This window comes from Haemaphysalis longicornis, unplaced genomic scaffold, assembly GCF_048455015.1.
Source record: "Haemaphysalis longicornis isolate Haplotype H1 unplaced genomic scaffold, Haemaphysalis longicornis Haplotype H1 scaffold_1, whole genome shotgun sequence".
NCBI classification, from domain to species: domain Eukaryota; kingdom Metazoa; phylum Arthropoda; class Arachnida; order Ixodida; family Ixodidae; genus Haemaphysalis; species Haemaphysalis longicornis.
In genome coordinates, this window is record NW_027526203.1 from 451,108,371 (window position 1) to 451,125,509 (window position 17,139).

The 17,139-nt window shown below is 49.0% G+C and overlaps 2 pseudogenes; both read left to right on the forward strand.

Annotated features, from left to right (window-relative positions):
- LOC144162427 (serine/threonine-protein phosphatase PP1-beta catalytic subunit pseudogene) overlaps positions 1-2,018 on the forward strand; it is a 2,985-nt pseudogene extending 967 nt beyond the window's left edge.
- A 4,491-nt stretch (positions 2,019-6,509) lies between these two features.
- LOC144162435 (serine/threonine-protein phosphatase PP1-beta catalytic subunit pseudogene) lies at positions 6,510-7,487 on the forward strand (annotated as a pseudogene).
- Positions 7,488-17,139: the final 9,652 nt, after the last annotated feature.

The window sequence follows — 17,139 nt, forward strand, 5'->3', positions numbered from 1 at the left end:
CGCTCACCTGCAACTTCCAGATCCTGGTACGCCCCAAGGAGAAATTGGCAAAGCCCGACTGCGGTGGCTCCAACTCCGTTGCAAACCAGTGGCCCGGTGAGTAATTCATTTAGTACGTACGCGTTACGTTCTAGCGCGAGGCGTTGAAAAACAAGTGTCGCGGTGTTTTAGTACCGTAACTACATGAGACGACATGAGACGCCGACAGACCAAGACCCTAAGGTGTTTCGCCCATAAAAAGTACTCTGCTGGATTTAAACACGTCCCGTGCGTATGTACGGTGACTCAACAGTACCACGATCCTTCGCTAGGGGTTTAACGTTCTGGGTGATAGATGATCCCAGAGTAGAGATTGCGATTTAATCAAAAAAGATAGGTTCTATTATCACGGCAACTGTGAGAATTACCGCGAAAAATGTCTCACGGCAGTCGCCTCTCATTGGCTGAGAACGCTACCCAGAGATTCTACGGTATAAATATTCCCTAAAAAGCCGTGTGCAAAACTGCCCCCGTAGCGCTATGGTATAGTATTTGGTTTTAAACGAGAAGGCTCAGGTTCGAGTCCGGTATTGCAATGGGTTTTTTTTCTGTTTTTTTAGGTTTCGAATTTTTTTGGTGAGCGTGATTTTGTTGATGCTTTTTTTACTTTGGTTTTTACTATATAAAGAGATCGACGCAGAGGACTTCTAGAATGGGTTGAATTACGTTTAATATAGGTTGTGTTCTTCTCGTTGGGCTGGGTTAGATTAGGTTTGTTGCAGTTTGGCTGGATTTGGGTAGGTGATGACGCGTTCGGTGAGGTTATGTTACGTTGGGGCATGATATTATTCAGCGAATTTTTGGCCAGCCAGCTTTTATAGACACTGCCGTGAGAAGTTTCGCAGGTAATTCTAATGGCTGACGTGAGATTAGACGAAGCCCAAAAAAAGTAAGCGGCAGCAGCCAGTATTGGCCCTCCTTAGTCCTAAGTAGTCCCTAGGACAACATAAGGGCTGGACGGCAAAGTAGCTGGGAAATCGTCACTAATTCATGTGTTTAAAGCACCAAAGCACTCATGTGAGGCACCAACAGCCTGAGCGTAGATAGCAGCAGCATCTGGAAAAGCATTCCCGGTGAGTGGCGAGACATTTCCGGAGTGGTGTCGTGGCCGGAAGCTGCGTCGTAGGCTGTGCGATTTATGGTCTCCGGGTTATCAGCAGCCAGCGTAGCGTGTTGCCAGATGTGATACCGCGGCTTGTCCAGAACTGGCGGTGAAACGAAAACGCCGAAACTTTGTCATTGAAGATCGGGGAACTGCAAGCGCCGTCCCTGGGGGCGAGCAGCAGCGTTGACTCGTGAGGCACCAACAGCCTGAGCGTAGATAGCAGCAGCATCTGGAAAAGCATTCCCGGTGGGTGGCGAGACATTTCCCGAGCGGTGTCGTGGCGGTGTTGTATCTTGTTAAATGTGGGTATTTTCCTTCGTCTGATGAGAAGTGGAATGCACCGGTGGATGAAGCAGGGTCAAAGGACAGATGATTTGTGGGAACAGTTCGCGAAAAATTAAGCTTCTGGGAACCGTTAGTCGAAAAAAAAGAAAAAAACTAGGAAAAAACTGGCTGTCGGAGATAGTGGTGGACATAATAAATTGACAGGGAATATCATCTGCTGTCCTAGTGTTATATTTTTCATCAAGCCCTAGTTAACGTACAGTAGTAATGTTTATTGATAGCAGCGATAAGTACTGCTTACGGAGGTGTACTACGGCTGTGCAGGGTTGCCTACCGACACGAGTAGGCGGCCCTGGTGTTTACAAACAAACGCCGCCGCCACGTGTGCGTGCGTGCGTCGCATGCCGCAGTCCTGCCGCTCGTCCATTATAATGCCTGTTATCGCGCCCAGCCAAGGGCGCGTGCCGGCCACTCCGACCTAGGCCGCGTGTGCTGCCCCAGTGAGCGCACGAGTGACCCGGGGGAGTCGTGGGCCGCCGACAGCGTGTCGCAACGGCAGTGCGAGCGAGGGGAGGGGGGGGCGAAATGAAGCGCGCACGTGACGCGGCCGAGCGCTCGATGGCCGCCGTATATGGCATCGCGAGACGTCTTCTGCGCCAAGGACCCCCGGGATCGGCATGTTACCACTTCTGCCGCTGATTGGCACGCCGATTCGGTCGGTGGCGCCGACTAATGCGCGTGTCGCAACCCCCCACCGAGTAATTTGGCCCGCCGCGTGACGACATGGTAGCGCAGGCTTTGGCCTGTTTGTACGCGGCTGGTATTAAGGAGCACGCCGGCGCTAATGAAGTACCACGGTCCCCGCGGGGCCATTCCTCAACCGCCTCTGGAGCCAGGCCGCGTGGGAAGGAGATACTGCGTACCCGTTTACGTCACGTCGGTGTGCGGCCGCTACAGAACTGCTCAAATCGATGGCTTTCGATTGCGTGTTCCAACGAAGCTGCTGCGCGATAGAAGCGAAGTATTTTCTAAAGTCCAAGAGAGAGTTGATGATTTGGAAAACCGCTCCCGCAGGTCGAACGTCCTCTTCTATGGCGTTGACGATCCTAACAAATCTGAGGCATAAGACGAATCTGAGCGCCTCGTTAAGTAATTTTGCACTAACAAACTAGAACTAACTGTATGGACTGTAGTGAGGGCTCACCGGACAGGCCGCTTTCCCCCTGACAAACCGCAGCCAATTATATCTAACCTTTACAACGAGAAAGAAGTAGATACAGTGATGAGCCGTGGATTCAAATAAAAAAAAAACACTACATTCAGTATTTCTTGCGACTATTCTCAGGCTGTTCGCGATAAACGCCGAAAACTGCTGCATTTTTTCAAGTCTATTACGAAAGACGGTGATCGTGTCCGTCTATCCTTCCATAAACTACTTCACACAGATACGTACACTTGGGACTCAAATGGCGATTGCGCAGTGCATGTTGCGCAGCAGACCCCTAGCACTCAACAAGGTACAAGCCCTTTGGCAAGCCCAAACCAGTGACGTTTTCGTTTACACCCAGCTACTAACCTGCCCTCGCCTTCCAGTGCGCAGAAGAGTTCCACCACGATCTCAAGTTTTTTGTTTACTAATACTAGGAGTGTAATGTCAAAAAACGTGGTGCTTTCATCACTGATCGATTCATGTTCGTCATCTGTAATCGCCCTAACTGAAACTTGGCTCAGTGACGTTATTCCTGATGATTTGATTCTTGTGTGTAACTCTGAGTTTAAATTTTTTCGCTGTGACCGCGTACATCGTAGAGGCGGTGGTGTGCTTCTTGCAGTTAAAAAAGAAATAATCGCTGCATTAATTCCAATCAATTCATTTCTTGAGTGTGTATGGGTGTCACTGAGGTATGGAATAACTAATGTCATTATTGGTGTTGTCTATCGCCCCCCCCCCCCCCCCCGCATCCCCCGACATGCATACGTTATTTGCTAACGAATTTCGTGAAGTTTTGAATGAAATTTGTACGCGTTTTCCTAATTCAGAACTCATTGTGTTTGGTGACTTTAATTTTGCGGTCATTAATTGGTCTACGTTATCTGTAATCGCCAGCGATAGTGAAGCTCATGCGTTCCTTGAGTGTTGCCTTGATTTCTCGCTCGTTCAGCCTATCACCTAAGCCACAAGACAATCCTCCACCTCAGCCAACACCCTTGATCCAATCCTGACAAATAATCCCGATCTTTGTTCTGACATCATGAAACTCGATGGGCTTTCAGATCATTGCATCATTACGGGAAATCTAACGTATTCACCTCATAAGAAAAAAATAATAAGAAAACCGATAAGGTGTTACAACAGAGCTAACTTCGATCGTATCAACCAAGAGTTATCCATTTTTTCTGAAGGATTTCTGCGTGAATATTTGTCCCGTTCCATCGAACCAAACTGGATTCTTTTCAAAAATACGTTTTCTCAACTCATCGCCAAATATATACCCGTGATAACTATATCATGCACAAACACTGCTCCTTGGTTTAACGATCAACTTCGTCGCCTTAATAACAAAAAGAAACGACTTTACAGGCAAACAGGCCAGAATAAAGGATTGACTTCATGGCACCGGTACAAAATGTGTGACCAACAATATCAAGCGCTTCTTAAAACTACACGCCGTCATTTTTTCACTCATGATTTACCTTCGATGTTAACTAACAGTCCGCAAAGGTTCTGGCGCTCAATTAACCCCCGATCGTATCCCGTTATCACGCTTTCATCAGTCAATGGTGACGTGATTCCAGAGGGTGGTTGCGCGCAGGTGTTTAACGATAGTTTTGTTCCGTATTTACCCGTGAAAACACTAACAGTTGTCCTAACGTAAGCCACGTTGCTGACACTAACATGCCAGCGATTACGATTAGCGAAGTCGGTATTCTATCTTTGCTAAACAAACTAAAAAACTCTTCTGCTCCGGACCACCTCGGTTTCAATAATAAAATACTAAAGAATACTTCTGGTGGTATCTATCGCATCTTGTCCGCTCTTTTTTCCATTCCATTTTATCTGGTGCAATTCCTGAAGATTGGAGAATAGCAAAAGTAACACCCATTTTTAAATCCGGCAATTCCTTATCTCCACTCAACTACAGACCAATATCAATAACAAGCACTATTTGTAAACTTCTCGAACACATCATCCACTCACAGGTGATTAGCTACTTAGAAGAACATATCATCTTTAAATACCAATACGGTTTTAGGAAAGGGTACTCGTGTGACACTCAGCTCGCCGGTTTCATTAACGGCATTCACTCATCCGTTGACGCTGGACTTCAAATCGACTAAATATTTCTAGATTTTTTTCAAAGCTTTCGACCGGGTACCTCACCACAAATTGCTAATCAAACTTACACAACGTAATATCCACTCTCTTGTGATTGCAAGGGTTAAATATTTTCTGTCATCAAGGTTTCAATTCACATATGCTAATAACGTTAATTCTTCTTTTGGTCAAGTACACTCTGGTGTTCCACAAGGCAGTGTGCTGGGCCCTTCACCATTTTTTAAAATTTTTATCAATGACTTACCAAATTGCGTTTCTTCAAAGATCAGGCTGTTTGCTGATGACTGTGTTATTTACCGTACAATGCCCTACTTTACTGACCAACTGGCCCTCCAAACTGACAATTGACTCTATATCTACTTGGTGTTCCACTTGGTTAATGTCGTTGAATAATTCTAAAACTAAACTTATGCCCTTTACAAACCACGCATCGCGCATTCAAACTTCCTATTCCTTAAATAACACAACTGTTGAGCTAGCAGACACTTACAAGTACCTGGGACTTAACCTGCACTGTGACCTGACATGGAATCATCATATCAACATCATTCTTGCATCCGCCAACCGCTCATTGGGTTTTTTGAAGCACTGACTAAAACATGCTCCATCTAACCTCCGTAAACTTGCATACACAACTGTCATCAGACCTAAAATTGAGTACGCACCTGCCATTTGGGACCCTGACAAAGCATACTTAGTTGACAAAATTGAATCCCTTCAAAATCGTGCCGTTCGTTTCATCTTTTCAGATTATTCACGTCATACCAGCGTCACGGCTCTAAAACTTCGCGCATCATTACCTATCCTATCAGATCGGCGTAAACTATCACGTTTATCATTGTTCCATAAATTGTACCATCACTCTTCACTTCACCCTGATTTCTTTTCTTCGACACCGACCATCTCTCCCCGACGGGACCATGCCTTAAAAGTGACACGTGTGAAATGCCACACTTCTAAATATTCACAATCCTTCATACCTCGCACAATTGTGGATTGGAATGCCCTACCATCTCACATTGTAAATTTAACAGATCCGACCAAATTCCAAGAACTTTTACACACTTACTTCGTATGTTAACTTTACTAAAAAGTGCTTTATAGGTTTTAGAGTCCTTTCAAGATTTTGTGTTTGTTTTCCTTCTTTCTTGCTTTCTTTTTTTTTTCTTTTTTGCCTCGCACCCGCTTGTACTTATTTGTTTGCCTGTTAACGTGCTGTTAGTACTCTTTTTTTATTCGTTCTCAATGTACCTTGCCCCCTATGTAATACCCTCCTAGTGAGGGCCTTTAGGGGCATTTTTGAATAAATAAATACCGGGCACGGGTTCTATCACGGCGGCAGCGAGGCAGTTATAAAGATGGCAAAGCGGTAGTACAGCTAACGTGGCCAGTGCCCAGGCGCTGCTCGCGCTCGCTTCCGCCTCGCACCGAGCGATTGCGATGGGGATTCCAGCTCCTGTCGCATACCCCCGAAGAATGCGCCCAGCCAATACCCAAAACTCTAACAAGATGTCCACGCAGTGATTCTGCGATATGAATAATTATAATCACCACCGGCAATAAAACGGTTTTTGCAGTGGCCCATTCTCATCATCACGTGCACCAGCAGCGGCGGTGGCACCAGCAGCGGCGGTGGCACCAGCACCGTCTCCGTGCACGCGCCACGGGCCGTCGTCCTCGCGCCCCTTGCCTCACGCAGCCGAACCCAGCCCTGCCGCGGCCTCTCGGGCGTCGGCGGAGGGAATGGCGGAGGGCGGCCTGAACGTGGACAGCGTCATTTCGGGTCTGCTGGAGGTGCGCCGGGGGACGGCGATGCGGCTCACGGAGCAGGAGATGCGCGACCTCTGCCTGAAGTCGCGCGAGCTCTTTCTGAGCCAGCCGGCACTCCTCGAGCTCGTGGCGCCCCTCAAAATCCTGGGCGACATACACGGCCAATACAGGGACCTACTGGAGCTGTTCGATTTCGGCGGTTCCCCCGAGGAGACCTGCTACCTGTTTCTCGGGGACTACGTGGACAGGGGCAAGCAGTCCCTGGAGACGATGTGCCTTCTGCTGGCATACAAGCTAAAGTACCCCGAGAAATTCTTCCTCCTGCGGGGGAACCATGAGTGCGCGGCCATCAGCCGTGTCTACGGCTTCTACGATGAGTGCAAGCGCAGATACAGCGTCAAGCTGTGGAAGACGTTCGTGGACTGCTTCGACTGCATGCCTCTCGCGGCCATCATCGAGGGCAAGATATTCTGCTGCCACGGGGGGCTGTCTCCCGACCTGGAGTCCATGGAGCAGATCAAGAGCATCGCGCGACCGACAGACATCCCGAACAAGGGCCTCGTATGTGACCTCCTCTGGTCGGATCCGGACAAGAACGTCCAGGGCTGGGGCAAGAGCGTTCGGGGCGTGTCCTACACCTTTGGCTCCGACGTGGTGTCCAAGTTCCTCCGCAAGCACAACCTCGACCTCATCTGCAGAGCTCACGAGGTGGTGGAGGACGGGTACGAGTTCTTCGGCAACCAGCAGCTGGTGACCGTCTTCTCGGCACCTAACTACTGCGGCACCTTCAGAAACGCCGGGGCCATGATGCGGGTCGACGAGTCGCTCACCTGCAACTTTCAGATTCTGGAACCCCGAAAGGAGAAATTGGCGAAGCACGACTGCGGTGGCCCCAACTCCTCCGGCCCTCCCTCCGCGCCGCCACGAGGTCCTGCAGGCGAAGACAAGTGAACGCTGCCGGGCACAGGGCCGCAGGGACACGGACAGGGGGGATTGGCGCGAGAAAAAAAACCCGCAACCGCCGCTAACACACTCTGCACGTTTCGGGTTTGCACCGCGTTCATTGCAGAGTGTAAAGCCAGCAGTTAAGAGCGGCATGAGGGAAAAAGAACCGTTTTTTTTTCTTTCTGTTGTTCTGGTTTCTTTCAAACGTTCTAAAAACAGGAAAAGAAAGTGGATAAAGACATGCTCCCCGAGTGGGACCCGAACTTACGACTTCCGTATGCGCATAAAATACGAATTGCATGACTTACCATGGTACGTCATCGAATGCGTCTGTTATGAGTATACGAAGCCTCCCCGGTAGCCTAGCTGCAGCTATGCTACAGCTGCAGCTATGCTCCCGGGTCCACTTTCTTGAGCCTGTATATGAATGAAACTGATCCTACGGCTGCTCTGACTGCCGCTCGCTTTCCCTTCAGTGTTCACTCAACGAGCTCCTCTCTCCGAATTTTGATTCTCTACATAACGAAATTAGTGTTTTACCGGAGGACGCGAGTTCGATTGCCGAAAACGGTGGCTGCTTTTCTGGTGGGTATACAAAATAAAAACGCTCGCGTCTCGTCTAAATTATTCTCTATCCCAGCGGTTCGCAAATGGGGGTTCACGGACTTTCAGGGGTCTCCACCCCGCCCCCCCCCCCCCCCTCAAAGCTATGCTCCCACCCACCCTCAAGCCGCATTCTTTTCTCTTTCCCAAATTTCCCCGGCAACAAAAAAGTGACTTTGCTGTATGGCAGGTACGTAAAACATCTCTGCGTAACACTCAATTTAAAGCGTAGCTTTAGGGTCGTCACTGATGCCGTCGTACACCAATACGTCCTTCAGGGAAGCCAACTTTATTTGGCGATGAGGATCAATGATCGTGGGTGAAGTGAAATAAAATTCCTGTGGCCGTAATAGAGCGTGGGACCCGCTTTATGAAGCGGGCGTCTATCCGATTGCTTAATTTCGACATGGTCGAAGCGAACGCCAAGCAGCTGGTACCAATTCGCGCAGTACACCCCAAATCCAAACGAGAGGCCCACGGAGTGCCCCCCCCCCCCCCCCCCCCCCGAGAGTTGCTTTGGGTATCCTAGAAAAGTGGTGCATTTCCTTCAGAGCACCACATACGCAGTGTGGGATTGGTCAACCAAAGAATCTATCACGAGAAAGCTTCGCTTTCAACCGTCCGACGGTTGAAGACGAATTTGCCGAATTCGCCCTCTTCGTCGCATCGATCGGTCATCCAGGATTCGCTGTGGTGAAGCAGGTCAACGGTAAAGCCTTGAAAGTTTACAGCCTGGCCTTTGCCAAGTCAAGGCAGAGGACTACCAAACTGGGCAAATAGGTTTGTCCACTCACTCACTCACTCACTCACTCACTCACTCACTCACTCACTCACTCACTCACTCACTCACTCACTCACTCACTCACTCACTCACTCACTCACTCACTCACTCACTCACTCACTCACTCACTCACTCTTCATAGTAGCGCCGCGAGCATGCTTAGCCGTAATTACGCGAAAAGTGCAAGGTAGGCCAGTGGTGAGACCAGACAACATCACAAAATGACATCCTGAAATATCCTGAGGCTTTTCATTGAGTGATAAGCCACACAGCTATTGATGCCGTTGAGTAAAATCGCTTTCCCGTGCTCGTGCTCTGTCGAATTTTCGGCATGTCTTGAATTGGGTGCACCGATGGCTCATTCAGGGGCGTTGCGTTCTAAATACTTCCCTTTCTGCCCGCGAGCAGAGAAATATCGTCAGGCATTGTTTGCTCGTAGTGAATGTGATGATGATACTGGGGGCATTTTCCGACATGCGTCTAAGGGTATCCAAATTTACGAACTTTACGCCACCATTACGAAAGTGTATACACGCTTTCAGGGACGCTGTTTTTCTTAAGGTCCTTTCGTCAACGTTTTTTTCTTGTACTTAATTTAACTCTTTCTCTTCTCGCTCCTCAATCTCCCTCCCGCATTATTTATGCACCCTTTTTTTTCTATCTCAATCCTTCTTTTCCCATTTCCCATGTGTGGGGTAGCCAATCGTACTCTTGGCTGGTTAACCTCCCTGCCTTTTCTGCACTGCCTTATATTTCATTCTTGAGAGACCCGAATGACAGACAGATTTATTTGAACTTAGAGGGGGGCAGAATTCGAGAGATTTCAGTGCATGAAAGAAGAGATTTAGTCGCATTCATCTTATTCCCCTAAAACCGTGTTACAGCAGGAATGAGTCACGTTTCGTCTCAGTGCTCAAAGAAAGAGGGGTTTGATTTTCCATTACGGCTAGTTGCAAAACATGCGCAGTAAGGCCCTTCGCTGCACTCGGTGGCGACGTAAAACAGTGTCCCAAAACCAATGTTTCTCCTTCTCTAAATGTTTTGCGGGGGAGGATGCATACACAAGAAATTGGCGCAGCTCGCACTAATGGTACAAGGCTGGAGAAAGACCAGACCCCTCTCCATTCGTCGGGGACCAGGCTGTTGCACCTCACATGGATTTCCGAACTTTCCGCTGAAAGTTCTCTATGACTGGCAGGCCCGACACGCTGCTTGTGAGTCCGTGTACACATGGTGGTGTACAGGAGAGTTCCGTTTTGTTCGCTGCCTTTCACATCTCACCAAAAGTGGACCGCGTTAGCACGCGCTAGAAGCCACGGCAACCGGCTTCGCGAACTCGGCGTCTGGGCTTCCCAACTGAGGCGCGAACGCACGTGAACTGGAGAGAAGAACAGCACGCGAGAGATCACGCCACGAACGCTGGGCAGGGTGTTCTCGAGGAGCACGCTCACGTGAGCTCGGTATTTTTTATTGGTATTTTTTTGCGAGCTCATCACGTGGCGTAAGCCCACGCGCGAGCCTGGGCGACGCCGGGCGCTCCTCACGACAGGCACCTGCGACAGGCGGTGCCTGGCGAAACTTGCATAGGCAAAGCGAACTTCGTCGGGAACAAAAACAGCGCGCAAACATACACCCCACCAACCTTCCCTGAATCCTACAGAATATGACGCCGATCAGCGGTTGACACGAAACTGCAGTGATTACACAAGCAACCACCACAGCTAAACGAATGGGCCATTAATATGTGCGTCAGTCATCTTGAAGCCGTGACGGTGTGTGTCGTTTTTCTTTTTTTTTTTGTCGCTGAGCCTATGCCTACCCCGGCATTTTAGTATTGTGTGTTGCTTATGCTTTAAAGGAGCCATGAAGAGAAAATACAACTTCGTTTAATTTGAAAGAACTAGGATTCAGTATCTCACTCAGCTCCATTAGAGCCACAAAAGATGCTTTTTAACGAAAAAAAAGCAAGAAGTATTTAAAAACTTTCAAAATTTGCGCCACAGTGACGTGTTATGAGCAAGAATGACGTCACACGGGCCAACAATAAATCATAATTTTCAGTGCGTTAACTGCACGTTAGCATTCAAGTGATGCGGTGAAATGGAACTAGAGGCCCCTTTACAGACGTCCAGTCTTGTGTCGTCGCGACAGGTCAGTTAGGCGGCCGCCAATTGCACAAACAAGGTTCCGTGACGTCATAGAAAAGTTGCGGGAAATTGCCTAGGGGGTCGCGACTGCTTCACACGTTTTCTTTCATATCTCCGTTACTTGTTCGAAGATGGCGATGATATTGGTATCATTGTTATCGGGACTAAGCGGTCTTTCTAATAAACCCAACTTGTATTTTGTCTTCATGGCTCCTTTAACAATCTATATGGTTTATTCCTCTTCTGTATTGCGGTGGTGATCGCTGCTTACCCCTTACTACGTGTACGCGTGGAGCTTCTGCCCGTGCGGCCTCGGCGGCTCATGCGTCTAACATTTCGTTGATTCAAACAGAGGGTGCTAAATTGGGCAGTAGCTGCCCGGTGTTCACAGTTATGAGTTATCTAACAAAGCAACTTTATCAGCATGTTCACACGAGCCGCGGCACCCGACCTTGCGCATGCAGCTTGCCCTGCCTACCTCGCTTAGATTCACTGAACTCTTGAAAAAGTTCTCAAGAGTTCTCAACAGAGCAGCCGCCTGTTGAGAACAGCCGCCTGTTCTCAACAGAACTCACAACCGTCCACTGTACCCACATATAACTAAAAGATGTAGTCCGGGGCCGCGCCCATCGAACGGCTCCGTTGCGCTCGCTAGCTCCTCCCTGGCGCAGTAGCATCGCTTTCGGCGTGTTGCTGTCGACCAGGTTTTGCGGTTTTCTTATAAAAAAACGTGCCAATATTTTCTATCTTTCTAAAACCGTTAGAACGACCGCGCTGGTTTGAGCAGTCAGTCATCGCAGCACAGCACGGCCAGTGCGGCGCAGCGCGCAAGCGATGTCAACAACATCCGATAAATGCCTCCACTGGCCGTAGGTGACGCTGGTTGTTCAGGAGCCGGTGTCGCCACCATACCAGCGCACGGAGCCTATTGCGAATGAAACAAAAAAAGGAAGAAAGGTGAAAATGGCTTAGGTGGTCAAAAGAGTGCCCAGGAAGGTTAACGTGTTTTGACAACGGGAGAGATGGCAGAGTTTTGTAATGTGACTTGTGATTATTAAACCTAGTTCTGAATGACGTTTGTGTTTGCCCGATGTATTGTAGGTGGCACACCGTACACTCGAGCAAACATACCACATTGGAACTATCACAGTTCAGGTTTCCTCTTAATTTTATACGAAAGTCAGAGGCTGTACTGACCGCGGTATCCGTTGTGGACATGCGTATATATAGGACAGAAATAAGAATTGGCACCCGCCGCGGTGGCCCAGTGGCTAAGGCGTTGCGCTGCTGAGCACGAGGTCACGGGTTCGATTCCCGGCCGCAGCGGCCGGTTTTCTGATGGAGGCGAAAAGCAAAAACGCCCGTGTGTACGAGATTTCGGCGCACGTTAAAGATCCCCAGGTGGTCAAAATTAATCCGGAGCCCTCCACTACGGCGCGCCTCATCGCCTGCGTTGCGTCGGCGCGTTAAACCCTGCAATCAATCAATAAGAATTGGCAGTCAAGAAAACCTCGGAAAGCAAAAGGGAGGATGTAGTTGGTGAGGATAAAGAATTTGGAAAATAAGAAAGTGGAGAAAAAATGCCTGCCAGGTGGGATCCGAACCCACGACCTCCAGAATACCGGTCTGGTGCGATAACCACTACGCTACAGGCGGGGCTACTTTAGCATCCACTATCTGGGGTATTTATGTTCAGGTGTTTTTGTTTCCTGCGCTTGGGGGTGGTAGCCAGCGCCACTCGGACTACTCGGGGTGAAGGGGACCTTCGTTGAACCCCCCGGGCCGTGACTCGAGCGTCTACGACATGTCGAGAGTGGTCGACCAGCGTTGAACCCTCTTAAGTTCCCTATGGCACCAAGATTGCCAGAACAGAGGCCCTCGCTATGCATGTAGCGAATCAGAATAGGAAATGAGGGGCTCGTTGAAAATAAGACAGAAATAAGAATTGGCAGTCAAGAAAACCTCGCAAAGCAAAGGGGAGGATGTAGTTGGTGAGGATAAAGAATTTGGAAAATAAGAAAGGGGAGAAAAAATGCCCGCCAGGTGGGATCCGAACCCACGACCTCCAGAATACCGGTATTCTGGAGGTCGTGGGTTCGGATCTGTCTTATTTTCAACGAGCCCCTCATTTCCTATTCTGATTCGCTACATGCATAGCGAGGGCCTCTGTTCTGGCAGTCTTGGTGCCATAGGGAGCTTAAGAGGGTTCAACGCTAGTCGACCACTCTCGACATGTCGTAGACGCTCGAGTCACGGCCCGGGGGTTAAACGAAGGTCCCCTTCACCCCGAGTAGTCCGAGTGGCGCTGGCTACCACCCCCAAGCGCAGGAAACAAAAACACCTGAACATAAATACCCCAGATAGTGGATGCTAAAGTAGCCCCGCCTGTAGCGTAGTGGTTATCGCACCAGACCGGTATTCTGGAGGTCGTGGGTTCGGATCCCACCTGGCGGGCATTTTTTTCTCCACTTTCTTATTTTCCAAATTCTTTATCTTGACCAACTACATCCTCCCCTTTGCTTTCCGAGGTTTTCTTGACTGCCAATTCTTATTTCTGTCTTATTTTCAACGAGCCCCTCACTTCCTATTCTGATTCGCTATATATATAAAGGTAAGCTTATAACCAGGAGATCAGAAATTATCCGTCAGGAATTATCGATCCCTGGAAACTCCGGAAAATTGAATTGTGAATCATACTGCTGAGTGAAAAGCAAAAGCGTACCGCCTCGATCTATTGTGGTGTCTGGAACCAAGTTGGAAAGGCTATGACAGAAGACCAAACTGTTTTTTGTCTGATAGTACGGCGGTGGTTTTAACTATGAAATGACTAGTTCGGCAAAATCTTTGCATTGCGTCTACATCAGCTATCGTTAGATTTACATATCAAGTCTACAGTGAGTGTCCTAATCTTTTTACGATTGCAGTCTTCAATCACTCATCGGTCCAATTATAAATAAACCCACCTTCTTGCAAAGATTGATTCTGTGATTGTGGCAGCACAAACAAAGCGCGTAAGTCTTGGCGCCTTCCAGGCCCTTTTTTTCTCTCCCAGGAGTGATGCGTCATCTGAGACCGCGCAAAAACAACCTTGCTAGCGAGCTGTGATGCGCGTCGGGCGTTTAGCAACGATCTGTCGTCAATTCTTTCGCCCAAGGTCCTCAAAAGCCCAATTCACCGAATGGGTGTCATGTGGGCGTTCGCTTGTTTGCGTCCCTTGGACGGCCAGTCCTACTTTGAAGACTGCGGTTGAAGAAAGCCGCCGACGAAGTGATTTTTCACGAAACCCGCCTTCCCTCAAGTCGAGGAGAGGAGCCTCTCTGAGTATTTCCTGCGATAGCGGGCCTGCGGAATCGAACTTTTGCTAGGCAGCACTATGTAGGGCAATGGCTACAACCTCAGCAGACAGACGTGTTTGAGACGCCACAGTTATTCGTATTTTGTAAGCAATGTAATTTGCTCGCGCCCTGTAACGACTGCGCTGGCGTCAGACTGAGGTGCCCTGCTTACGTGCGTAAGATCACAGGTGTGACAGGACGCCCTTGAGGGAGCCATCGGAAAAAGAAAACGCCTGTACTAATTGTTAGTTATGTGCATGTCAAAGAAGCATAGGTAATCTGAATTAGTCCTGGGTTCTCCCTACTGTGCGCCTCCAACGGGAGGCATGTATATAACTCAAAAGTTGATGCAGTTTGCCTAATTTTTTGCGGTTGCAACACACAGCAAGAAACTGTGTGTACTATTCATATGCTAGAGACCCTGAAAATGCAAAGCAGTGTTAAAAAAGTGCAGAACAAGAAACTACAAGCAAGCATCTCACACACGAAATGTTGTACGACTTCCTGCTTTGACTTAGCGATTTATTGATTGACTGAAATCATTTAGCGTGCGATCCCACCGTGGCCGAAGCCACTGTGTTAAAGGGGGAAAAGTGGTCGAAGAAAAAAAAAAGGCCTCATAGGTCATGTAGTCTGCCCGCTCAAGGTATGCTCAAATTAAAATCAGGTTGTGGCCAGGCTGACATACCCGGTGTTCGGGGATCATAAGGCGCCAGCATGTGAATAGGTATTTTCGTTGCAGCAAATTGTGGTGCGCATTGCATGCAGGTTATTGCAGAGAATACGGTCGCAACCTGTTTTGTTGGATGGCAAGTGTACCCCCGTTACGTGATATTCACCCTGATTTTTACCGGCCATCCAGGCGATTTCACTCAAAAATGGAAAGATGGTTAATGCTATGTTCTGCGCCACGCACAACTGCAGCTCCAGCGCAGATAGAAACTTCAATAAAAATTTCCCCGCATTTCCCCGAGGGGAAGAATGTGAAAGTGCGAATGCAGGAGTTGAATTTGCGCGGTTCGGTAATGTTCGCGAAAGAGAGATCACACACACACACACAACTACAAAGAAAGAAAGATGCATTTATTCACAGACACTTATTTGTGTTGTCGTTGTACTTGATTGCTAGAGCGGATCTCAGCTTTGAAATTTCGTGTCAGTACTCCTTTAAGCGGGTGCATTAGCCCTTCTCACGCCCGATTCCTGGCCAATCCCCCACGTGGGTATGTGCCATGTCAGCGGCCAGGCAGCGCGCGCCCATCTCCCCCCGTTGCCAAGGAAGATGAGGAGATTCCTGGCCAATCTCCCACGTGGGTGTGTGCCATCTCCCCCCGTTGCCAAGGAAGACGAGGAGCGCGCGCACCCGCAGCTTTTGCTATGTGGACGGACGGCGGTCAACGGAATTCAGGGTCGCTTATAAAGTGCATTCGCACTTAAAACCTTTAGTTAGCGGTTTCAAATGTCTTCCATCCGTTTCCTTCGCGTTGGGCCGCTGGCCGCTCTTGCCACCGTGTAACGTGAGTTGTTGTTGTAATCCTTAATTATTAATGGGAGGCAACGTGACGAAAATACGGGAAGAGAGGGGAAATGTAGGGAAGGGTAGCCGAGAAGCGGAAATGGTGGGTTCATGAAGGCCATAGCACAGATCACTGCAGTCAGCAGAGTCAGGCTGTGCTTGTGTTCAGATGTGTTGAGTCAACTATTACGAGCGGGGTAGTCCCCAGTCTACACTAAACTTGAGAGACCACTCTCTAGGCCGAACACCACCAGGGATGTGACAACATTGCGGTCTTCGATGGGGGCAGGGGTCGTCTTGAGAGGCATCGGGAGGCACAGCGCTGGTGAGTATGGCGCGGTACAAAGAAAAGGGAAGTTGACGACGACGGTGAATTTCGCTGCTTGTCTATTCGCTCGTTCGGCTGCGTTCTTCCGTAATCTACACCTGCGGTGTCCTGGCGTCCACGACCACCTCTCGCTTCCTCGTGGCATGGAACGCTTCCGAAGGCGCCGTTTGTGCGCCGGACGCCGACTTCTTCGCTTAATGGAGGATATCGCGCTTTAAAATGGGCTTCGTTTCTATCACGGTAGCCTATTAATCCACTTGGCAACAACAACATGCTCGTCCTGTTCGACGTGTTTTCGAGTGCTCGTTCCCCCGGCAGAAACGAGAAAAGGAAGCGTAATATTCGCGAGTGAGCACAAAAATCTCGCAACCAGCTCCCCGATTGGATTTTATATAACCCAACTAGACTGAAACTGAGCGATTAGAGTCGTCTTGCCCGTGTAGTGAGACGTCTGTATAGGTTCACCTTGCAGGTTACGAAAGGTTTTTGTCTTGGCAAACTCATCACGTGCCTACCCAGGTACAAATCCATGCGAATGAATGTGCTGCTGGCTCGAACCGAATGATGCTACACTTATAAGCAGGGGTCTGTTCCGTAAGATTCCTTTCTTTCTCTTTTTTGATGCAGAAACAAAAATAAGGGCCCGTGTGTCGACTAAACAGATTAAACATCTCTCTTTTCTTTTGGCGATTGCAGAAAGAAAGAGAAATAAGGGCCCCTAGCTCTGCCGACCAAACAGACTTACGAAAGGTGCTTATACGCATGCATTAACGCTGCACCTCAAGTAAGCCGCTTTTTGAAAGGTGGTTTGCTTGCAGCTCACGTTTCGGTACAGGGAGAAACCGGTGTGGGCGTTTGTTTGCACACACCGAGACGTCGGCGAGTTTCTCTTTCTGTGGCACAGTACGTTTCCTCTGCGACCCACGCCATTTGCCGCAGTTTCCGTTC